Source organism: Apium graveolens, chromosome 9 (genome assembly GCF_009905375.1).
Source record: "Apium graveolens cultivar Ventura chromosome 9, ASM990537v1, whole genome shotgun sequence".
NCBI classification, from domain to species: domain Eukaryota; kingdom Viridiplantae; phylum Streptophyta; class Magnoliopsida; order Apiales; family Apiaceae; genus Apium; species Apium graveolens.
The window spans coordinates 111,206,507-111,216,437 of record NC_133655.1 but is presented as its reverse complement, the minus strand read 5'-3'; positions in this window follow the sequence as shown (position 1 = coordinate 111,216,437).

Sequence of the window (9,931 nt, the reverse complement as noted above, 5' to 3'; positions counted from 1 at the left end):
GCTGGTACAGTTAGGAGACGATCAGAAGACGCCGTATGCTACTTACTTCTTGAAGGGAGAAGTCATCTATTGGTGGGAATCAGTAAAGGCTATGGAAGTCACTCAGCAGGTTTCTTGGGAGAGATTTAAAAAGTTATTTCTGGACAAGTATTACCCTAAGTACATGCAGAATCAGATGGAGCTAAAATTTCTGGAGTTGAAGCAAGGGAATATGACTGTATTGGAGTATGAGAAGAAGTTCACTGAGTTGTCAAGGTTTGTGACAAAGTATACCAGCACTGAGGAGGAAAAAGCAAAGAAATTTCAGCAATGATTGGAGCCTTGGATCAGAGATAGGGTGGCTATGTTTGAGCTTGAAACTTATGCGGGAGTAGTACAGAAAGCTGCTCTGATTGAGAATAATGGGATGCATTCAAGGAAAGAGAGGGATAACAAGAAGAGGAAGGTTCGATTTTATGGAGAAAAGTCTGAAGCTGGAAGTTCGCAAGATCGGAATGTAAAGAGGATTGGTTTCCAGAAGGGCGGAAATTTTCAAAAGAAGGGAAATTTAGGAAAAAGGCAAGAATCAAAAGGGAACAACCAGGCAAGCCAAGGGCAAGTTGGAGAAACCAGGTTCCAGAGACCGGAATGCAAGCACTGTGGAAGAAGGCACCCCGGAGTATGCAATAAGCTGAGCATGACCTATTATAGGTGCAATCAGAAGGGACATTTGGCAAATGAGTGCAAGATGCCGAAGCCAGGAGTTACGTGCTACAAATGTGGGAAGACTGGACACATGGCTAGGGAGTGTAAGGCAACAGGACCAGTCAAAGTTCTGATGAACGTGGCGAGTACCAGTGCAAGCGTGCCAGCTGAGGTATTAGCATTACCTCCACCACCCGCACCAACCCCGCAAGCAACAGCAAGGACATTTGATCTAAAGATGAAAGATGCTGTTCAGAATTCTGAGGTGATAGCAGGTACACTTTTACTCAATAATGTCAAAGCTAAAGTATTGATTGATTCGGGAGCAACAAGATCTTTCATATCAGAATCTTTTGTTGATAAGCTCCAATGTGATAAAATGGTTATGAGTGAGGTAGTAAATGTGGTAATTGCAAACCAAGAGAAGATTCCTGTGAATCAATTTTGTCCAAAGTGTGAGATCGACATTTCGGGATATAAGTTTTCAGCCGACTTGATACTCTTCAAGTTGGGAGAGTTTGATATAATTTTAGGAATGGATTGGTTAGGAGAGAATAGCGCTCAGATAAATTGTAAGACCAAGAGAGTGTATTTAAAGACGAAGAGTGGAGAGAAGGTAGTATTTAAGGGGCAGAGGCAAGAGCAACTATTTCTTACAATCGTTCAGGCTAAGAAGTTGCTTAGAAAAGGTTGTGAGTCGTTCCTAGCATATGTAGTGGATTCAGAGAGAGGCAGCCTCAGCATGGAAGATATTCCTGTAGTTAGTGAGTTCCCCGATGTGTTTCCCGACGAACTACCAGGCTTACCACCAGATCGACAAATTGAGTTCGAGATCAACCTTGCTCCAGGCACGGAACCAGTTTCAAAGGCCCCATATAGGATGGTACCAGCAGAAATGAAAGAGTTGGCGAGCCAGCTACAAGAATTATTGGATAAAGGAGTGATACGACCAAGTACGTCGCCATGGGGAGCACCTGTTCTGTTTGTAAAGAAGAAAGATGGGAGTATGCGTCTATGCATAGATTACCGGGAGCTGAATAAGGTGACGATCAAGAACCGTTACCCGCTACCAAGGATAGATGACCTTTTTGATCAGTTGAAGGGAGCAAAATGCTTTTCGAAGATTGATTTGAGATCGGGATACCATCAATTAAAGATCAAAGAAGAAGATATTCCTAAGACCGCATCCAGGACCAGATATGGGAATTATGAATTCCTAGTAATGCCGTTTGGATTGACCAACGCTCCGGCCGCATTTATGGATCTGATGAATCGGGTATTTAAGAAGTATTTGGACAAATTTGTCGTGGTATTCATTGATGACATCCTTATTTATTCTAAGTCGGAAGAAGAACATAAGCAGCACCTCTGGATAGCATTGGAGATACTCTGACAAGAGAAGTTGTATGCCAAGTTTACCAAATGTGAGTTTTGGTTAAAGGAAGTTCAATTTTTGGGGCATGTTATTGGAAATGAGGGAGTTAAAGTGGATCCGGCAAAGATTGAGGCAATTATGAGTTGGGAGAGGCCAAAGACTCCTACGGAAGTGCGAAGTTTTCTAGGATTGGCCGGATACTATAGAAGATTCGTCAAGGATTTCTCGAAGATCGCCACGCCATTGACCAAGTTAACCAGAAAGAATCAAAAGTTTGAATGGAGTGCAGAATGTGAAGATAGCTTTCAAGAATTAAAGCAGAAGTTGGTAACAGCTCCGGTGTTGGTACTTCCAGATGATCAAGGGAATTTTGTAATATTCAGCGACGCTTCACATAAGGGTTTGGGTTGTGTGTTGATGCAACACAGTAAAGTGATCGCATATGCGTCAAGACAGTTGAAGCCGCATGAGTTAAAGTACCCGACGCATGACTTGGAACTAGCCGCCATAGTGTTCGCACTCAAGATCTGGAGACATTACCTCTATGGAGAGAAGTGTGAAATCTACACGGATCACAAGAGTTTAAAGTACATTTTTACTCAGAAAGAGCTCAATATGAGGCAGAGGAGATGGCTGGAACTGATCAAGGACTATGACTGCTCGATAAATTACCATCCTGGAAAGGCGAACGTAGTGGCCGATGCTCTGAGTAGGAAGGAGAGATTGAATATGATGATAACATCAAAAGAGTTAACTGGAGAAATCAAAAAATTGGAATTGGAACTTTGTGCTTATTGAAAAGTTGAGGAAGTTTGTCGTGCAATGACCTTTCAGCCAACACTAGTGGAAAAGATAAAGAAGTGTCAAGATGAAGTAATGGAAAAAGAGAAGAAACAGTTATCTGGAGAGGAGATTAATACTCAAAGGGATGAGCAAGGGATACTAAGGTTTTCATCTAGAATATGGATTCCCCATGTACCTAAATTAAAGAATGAGATCCTCCATGAAGCCCACAATTCGAAATTTTCAATCCACCCGGGAAGCACCAAGATGTATCTAGACTTAAAGAAGAACTTTTGGTGGCCAAATATGAAGCGAGACGTGGCAGAATGGGTTGCAAAGTGCTATACTTGTCAGAAAGTAAAGGCAGAACATCAACGACCAAGCGGATTAATTCAGCCCCTGAAGATTCCAGAATGGAAATGGGAAAATATCGCTATGGACTTTATAGTAGGACTACCACGAACGAAGTCCGGACATGACGCAATATGGGTTATAGTTGATCGTCTTACGAAGTCGGCGCATTTCCTTCCAATAAATGAGAAGTCGTCATTGGACAAGTTGGTTCATTTGTATGTGCGCGAAATTGTACTAAGGCATGGAGTACCCGTATTAATAGTTTTAGACAGAGATCCCCGATTTAACTTGAGATTCTGGAAGCAATTTCAGGAATGTCTTGGCACGAAGTTGAATATGAGCACGGCGTACCACCCGCAAACTGATGGCCAGAGTGAAAGAACAATTCAAACAATTGAAGACATGTTGCGCAGTTGTGCAATCGATTTTGCAGGAAGTTGGGATGACCATTTGCCATTGATTGAATTCTCTTACAACAACAGCTATCATTCCAGTATCGGCATGCCACCATACGAAGCTTTGTACGGGCGAAAATGTAGATCACCAACAAGTTGGGATGAAGTAGGAGAAGGAAGAATTATCGGCTCGGATTTGATACAACAGTTGCATGACTCGGTCAAGTTAATTCAGAAAAGGTTGCTTGCTGCTCAAGATAGACAGAAGAAGTATGCGGATCCAGCGTGTAAGGACGTTCAATTCCAAATTGGCGAAGCTGTGTTGCTGAAGGTGTCACCTAGAAAAGGGTTGATAAGATTTGGCAAGAAAGGGAAGTTAGCACCTAGATACATAGGTCCTTTTGAGATTTTGAGTCAAGTGGGAAAGGTGGCCTACGAGTTGGCCTTACCACCTCAGTATCGGCATGTGCATAATGTGTTCCATGTGTCGTTACTTAAGAAGTACAATCCTGACGCTAGCCATGTGATAGAATATGAACCTGTAGAAATTCAGGCAGACCTGTCATTTGTGGAGCAACCGGTTAAAATACTCGACTGGCAAGTAAAGAGTCTTAAAAATAAATCAGTAAAGTTAACAAAAGTACTTTGGAGGAACCCTAAGGTCGAAGAGTCGACTTGGGAGTTAGAGTCTGATATGCGTTCCCGGCATCCTCATCTTTTCTCTTAGATTCTGGGGACAGAATCCCTTAAGGGGGAGAGGATGTTACGACCGACATTTTATGTAATATTATTTTTGGATTGGGTATAATATTAAAGTCAAATAAAAAAAATATATTCAATGATTGTACGCTAGTGTGAGTGAAAATTTCTGCATTATAAATTTGCTTTGTGTAGTATATGATTTTTCAAAGCAAGAGTTTATTTAATTTATTTAATTTTGATTTATAAGGAATATTCTAAGCTTTGGAAAAATTTTCTTTTAAAAGGTATTTTGTTCAAAAATTTTGAAAATGATTTTATAAAGTCTCTAAAAATCCAAGTTATTTTATGATATAAATTTTATAATTTTTGAACTTGTATTTTATTTTATAAAAATAAATTTTATAAATTTTATTTGTTATAATTAGCAAATTACGTGGCTACCCTTGCATGCAAATACTCTTCCAATTCAACTTAGGGGCAAGGAAGACATTTCCAACCCCACTCACTTTCATTCTACTAACCAAATTACCCCTTTACCCTTGCATGCAAATCTACCTAACTATATTGGAAGGTTACTCTTGTAAAATCTCAAATCCACTCACTTTTGGCCAAATAAAAACCAAACTAACATGATTATTACACCACATTCACCCCACCATTTCCACACTCCTCCTTTCCTCCCCCTCCTCTCGGTTTTTCCCCCTCCCCTCTCGGCAATTCTCAAAAACCGAGCCCCCATCCCCTTCTTTCTTCATTTCTCACTCAAATAATCATCCTATTATCAAGTAATCCTACTCCCTACATGTTGTTCTTGTATATCTTAAGAGTGTAGAGTAGAAAAACTTATGTGTTGACCTTGCATGGTGGTGTTTTGTTAAAACTCCAAGTGAATATCCTTGATTCTTGTGAATTCAAGGCTTTCACCATGAGTTATAGTAGCAAAGGTTGAGAATGGCTAGACATGAGTATGCTACACTCATGCAATTGTTGTTTTCACCCTAATCCATTCGGCCATGACTTGATAGGAGCCGAATGGATGGTGTTTTGGTTGTCATGTTCCACTTTGTGTGTTTTTGTGATGATAACATGAAAATCTTAGTGAAGTCTTGATAAAACTCTTTGCATGCTAAGTGATCATCTAGGTATACCTTATGCTAGGCTTGCATGTCAATGTTATGATAGAACATATGTAGAAAATGTGTTGTTTTGGTTTGAAAAACCCGAAGGCATGCATGCATGTGGATTTCTCTTAGAATGTTGTAAGATTTTGATCATTTGGAAAGATTTTGTTAGTGAGCCTTAATTTCAGTAGGAATAATGTGTTAATATTGATTTATGCTTCTTGTTGCATGGTAATAATTCGTGGTTATTGTTTTATAAAAATATATATCTTGTTGTTTCAAAAGCATGAAGATTTGTGATTTGTGAAGTGTAGTCTCTTTTGTTTTGCCATAATTGTACCTTAGGTAAGGATGATCTCACCAAGGTTATTTTGAGAAAAAGGGAGTTAGTTCAGTAGAATACCATGTATAAGTCTTGGTTTAAGTATTTAGTTGTTGTTAGTTGGGTTTGTCAAGTCAAAACCTTGGAAAATGAGAGTTATAGTTTCTGCAGAAAAATCAGTATAGCACCCTGAGGTTTAGAGTGAGTTTTGACCATGTCATTGGTGTGCACTTTGAGGCCCAAGCTACCAGAAGTTAGTATTGGGAGTATATAATAGGTTTTAGAAGTTGGTTGGAGGTTTGCATGTCATTTGGTTAGGTGCACAAGTAGAATCACAAAATCTGTCCAGCAGGGGACAGTTTTGTTGCAACTTGGAAATAGGGAGATTTGACCATGTCATGGGTAGGCCCTCATTAGGCCCAATTGGGCCTTAGTTAGAGGGTATGTCAGAGAAGTATTTCCAACCATAGTTCATAGGATATGAGCTAGAACCATGTATCACAAGTTAATTCAAGTCAGGGCATTTTCTGCCCAGAAAAACAGGGGAACCTTGGACTTTTAGCTTAGGCCCAAGAAGGCCCAAGCCAGGCCCTTGAGCCACATCAAGTTTGTGAGATGACCTTAGGTCAGGAGAGTCTTGTGTAAAAGTTTTGAAGAAAAACTTGTAGTTTAAGAGTGTCTAATGTACTCAAGAAACCATAGTTGTCATTCTGAAATTTGCACCAGTGAGCACTATCACTTATCACATAGTTTTAGAACACTTAGAAGTGAGTATTAGGTCGACCACCATAGTTGTAAGATAGTATAAGGTTAGTAGAGCAAAAGGCACAAGTGAGGGTCAATAGGTTTTGGATAATTTAGGAAAGGCACATCGAGTTAGGAAGCCGAAATTAGAAGACCTTGTCTAGTTTAGCGACCAAGAAACTTAAGTTGTGAGTCGAGATCATCCAAGCCTAGTGTTGCATTATGATATATATGGTGTTATTTGGTGTTAATATATGATATGTGAATATGTGGCTATGTGTGTGCAATTATAATTTAAAAGTGAATATAAATTAAGTGCATATAGGCCTAAGTGCCATCCGTGTTTAATTTCGAGTTGTAAATAGGTTAGGTTGGTGAGAATATATTATAATGAGGATTATTATTATTTATGTAGGATCTCGAGACGAGGGAAAACTTGCCATAAAAGTCGAGTGAAGCTCCAGTTGTTGCTCCTACCAGTCAGACCAGACCAGCCTATCTCAAGGCAAGTGATTCAACTTGACCTTCGTATTTACTACAAATAGTTCTTATATATTGATGCAATTATCCTGAGTCATTTGATATATTTAAATCAAGCGTATCTTTTGTTTATCTTTGAGTTACATAGAGATGCCATGAACCCTCGAGTACGTATTGCAAGTAGTTCAAAAGTCTTTCATCATAGTTTAATGCCATGATAACATGAAGAATTGATATATTACTTGATGGATCCTCTTGATTAACATGTTGATGTTTCCTAAGTATTAATATCTCATCCTGATACTTGAACCCCTATAGAACCTTACTTTGAATTCTGATAGTCGGATACTTACCAGCTTGATTCCTCATTGATTGATACCATCTTTCTTATCCTAAAGCTTGACAATTCTGATATGTCTTGAGTTAAAGATCATTCTTCATACCTTAACACCCTTAGTATTCATGAAGCTTACCTTCTTGATGATCCAGCACTTGAACTTGATGAGAAACCATTGCTTTGAGCCCAAATTGGCATTACCCTTCATATTATCCATTAGCCTCACTAAATCCTCTTGTCCAATCTTTGATATATGAAAACCATTCAATTACTTGAATAGAGAATAGTTTTGTGAATCATGGCTCTGATATTCAGTACCTTGTTTCCCGTGTTTTGAGTTGATCTATAATCCCTTGATAAAAATGTTTACAGTCAAAAGAGATTTTGTCATAAATCGGCATCAGTTTTTAAAATGATTAAAATATGGGTTTTTAGTCCCAAAGGGGGATAAATGTTTTCTTGAATAGTGGATCTGGACTGGACGCGAGTCCTTTCCACACTTATATTAGGCTTAAAAGTTGCCTAGGGATTCCCAATAATGTTTTAGAACCCAGCGAGGTTCGGGATTACTTCGCGGCTGATCACCGGCTGTAATCCGTAGCGTCATAAAATGATTTGATTAAGACATGATTTTAAAATTGTTTTGATGCAAACAAAATGATGCCATCTCACATAGTTTTTATCTCTCGTTACCTTTGGTTATGTCTTTCCATTATCATTCTTAAAAGTATATCTCAATTTATGTTTTGTGTCGTACTGTTAGCACTTGTTGAGCATTTGGCTCACTTCTTGCTTTACCCTTATATTACAGCTAGCAGCTATGGTTAGATTCAAGCAGACTGCCCGTAAGACCTGTGATGCTGATGCTTATGTTCGAGCTCAGGTAGAATAAGTAATAATAGTTGTGTGAGGACTCGGTATTTGTAATCAGATGTAATAGTTGGTAGTGTTAGGCTGTTCCAAACCCTAAACTGTAAGATCTTGGATTTTGGTTGTGTATTCTTCATTAAAAAGATGTAATAGCTATATTTATTTTGGCTTTTAAGTTGGGGGTGTGACAACAAGATTTCTAGTAAGGGTCTTGAGGTGGACAAAGCCAAGGTGGGGGTCATTAAAAATCTTCCTCCTCCTATTTCTGTTAAGGGAATTCGCACATTTCTTGGTCATGCGGATTTCTATAGGCGTTTCATCAAAGATTTCTCTAAGATTTTAAAGCCATTGTGCAGTTTGCTAGAGAAAGACGTCCCTTTCAAGTTTAATGACGAGTGCCTTGCAGCTTTTGAAACATTGAAGAAGAGTTTAATCATGGCACTTGTCATAACTGCACCCGATTGGTCTGAACCTTTTGAGATGATGTGTGATGCAAGTGACTATGAAGTTGGAGCAGTTATTGGGCAGTAGAAGAACAACATATTTCATGTGGTCTACTATGCTAGCAAGACCCTAAATGGTGCTCAACTGAATTATACTACTACGGAGAAAGAAATTTTGGCTATTGTCTATGGTTTTGAGAAATTTCGATCTTATCTACTTGGGACTAAGGTGATAGTTTTCACTGATCACGCTGTAATTCGCTATCTCGTCTCAAAGAAGGACTCGAAGCCTAGATTGATTAGATGGGTTCTTTTGCTTCAAGAATTTGAACTAGAGATCAAGGATAGAATGGGGACTGAAAATCAAGTCACTGATCATCTCTCGCGTTTAGAAGACCCTAATGCTACTTCATTGGATAAGATATTGATAAATGAGTCTTTTCCTGATGAGTAGCTATTTGGAGTGCAAGAAGAAGAACCGTGGTTTACAGACATTGTGAACTACCTTGTGAGTAATATCATGCCTCCCGACTTATCTTATGCTCAAAGGAAGAAGTTTCTACATGAAGTGAAGTGGTATATTATTAGGCACAGAGTATGCGCTAATAATTCGTGCAAGTATACGCGTTCTCAGGTAATATAGAATGATTTCTAGTTCGTTCCCACAGAGACTCTGACTAATTATGTTCAATTAAGACTTACTCACCAATGTATGATTACTTCTCAATGTCAAGACAATAACACTTAAGGTTGATTAATTAATTATTAACTACGATTAACTACGAGAATTAAACACTTAAATTAACACTTGAATTAACAATATTAAACACACATAAGATCATAACTTCATTACTACTTCATTCAATAGTTATTGTTATTACCCTTAGCATGTAACGGTGATGATATTAATCGAACAACACGAAACTGATAAAAGCCAACTTTCGTTGCACAAGTACCATTCTACCAAGCATCCACAATTAAGATAGAAGTTGAATAGTCATCAATTATGTTGAGACCCTATATGTCTACAGAATTTGACAATATAACGATTTAAGCGCAAGTTATTCATTATGATTACACAGGGCAAGTAAAACGGTTAGAGTTACCCACTAATCATTCATACAATACATGAACCTATGCTAGCATGGCAAGTTCTAATTCTCAAGATTCATTGTCGCTTCACAAGAGATTAACAGGCTATCTTATATGTTCGTGACGCATATAAGACGAATAAGCACAACCTATGCTAGATATCATACAATCATCACATACCAATGTATTAAACAATTAACTAAAGAAATCCATAATAAATCCGCTACGA